Genomic DNA, 1,664 nt, shown 5'->3' on the forward strand with positions numbered 1-1,664 from the left:
AGCAATGTATTAAACTACCAAAGAAAATAATACAAAGGAATGTAAAAAACAAAAAAAAAAAAAGCCAAAGAGAACCATTTTCAGAATCTCACATACAATTAATTGAACTTCAGAAGGTCAGAATCGGGTTTCAGAATTCACACCCCAATCGGATCTATAGGAAAACTTATTGCTACTTCCTGCAAAGTGCCTCAGGATACAATGGTTGTGAAAAATGCTGTAAAAATGTAAAGCTGGTGGATTTCTGGCAAGATGGCAGTGGGACAAGTAGGACTATAAGAGTCTCTGCAAAAGCGAGTGTCCATAAAGACTCTCGCTTTCCCCCGGTGGCTGCTGCTGCTGCTGGCCTGCTCCTTGGACAGCCACACTGGCCCATAAGCTGAAAGCCCCTAGCCCCATGCACTGCCACATGGGCTGGCCCTTGGCTCCAGCTCTGTGAAGTTCCAGGCTACCTCACTGGCTGTACCGCCCTGCCCTACCTCACAGCGCCCCGTGCCATGCCGACCTGCAGTGCTTGGCTGACTTGCAAGGAGGAGGCCCATGCCCGGTAGGGAAACATCGACTGCAGCCATTTTCCCTGTCCCAGGAACAGGCAGAGATCTGCATTGCCCTACACAGCTCCACCCAGCTCTGCCCAGTCTCTAACTTGGGACCTAAGGTAATTGCATTAAACTGGGAGAGACAGAAGTCTCTCCCCCATGCTAGATCAGACACAGACCGGTCAGAGCTGAGTGGCAGACTTGACAGGCATCAAGACGACTGAGTCCATATCTGATCCACCCTCCTTCTACAGCAGGCCTGGGGCATCTGAACCTAACTGTGAGCAACCATACCAGCTTGTGATGAGAGATAGAGATCAGATCTGAAAGGAAGTTGGACTTACAGGAACGATCTCAGAGCAAGCTTGGTTCCTTGGTTTTATTTTTATTTTTTTATTTTCATTCCCTGTCTGATTTGTTCTTTTTTTTTTTTTATTTTTTTTTTAGTTTTTTTTTTTACTACTCTTTACTGTCTTTGTGTCTCTTTTCATTTGATAATTGGTATGTTTGTCTGTTTCCCCTCTTAATCCTCTCTCTACCTCCCCCCCATTCCATTCTTTTCCTTTTTCTTACCTCATCTTTCTTTCAGGGAGCAAACTTATACCCCTACTGTATAGACAGATTGCAAAGCAGTGGAAAGTGGGTTGCAGGGTACCCAAACACCTGTGGGTGGATCTGGGATCTCCAGATAGATTTTGAATCATAGCTCCCCCCTCAAGTAAACCTCAAAACTGCAAAAAAGCACAGTCCTCAACCCTCAGTCCAGCTTCAGAATTGAACAAAGCTAGAGAATTCACACAAGGAATAATAGGAGATTGAACAAACAGAAGTAAAAGCAACCCTGCCATCTCTGAATAACAAAGTTAAAGAGGGGAGGAGGAAAAAAGTGGGAGGGGAGAAATCTACACAAATGAAGAAAAACCAAAAGAAGAATAAAGGTCTCACACAGACCCCCTAGGAGGTCAGACACTGAGAAAACAGACTTCAGAACGCAAACAGTGAAGAGCCCCCAGAATGACTGGTCACATACTACAAACCCAGACATTGAGACATTAATAGAGAGAATAAAAAGAATTGAGGAGAGACAAGAGGAAAATAGTAAGGAGTTGATAACTGAGATAACAG

The sequence above is a fragment of the Carlito syrichta genome, unplaced genomic scaffold (genome assembly GCF_000164805.1).
Source record: "Carlito syrichta isolate Samal-C Ts95f unplaced genomic scaffold, Tarsius_syrichta-2.0.1 Scaffold73650, whole genome shotgun sequence".
In the NCBI taxonomy this organism is placed as follows: Eukaryota; Metazoa; Chordata; class Mammalia; order Primates; family Tarsiidae; genus Carlito; species Carlito syrichta.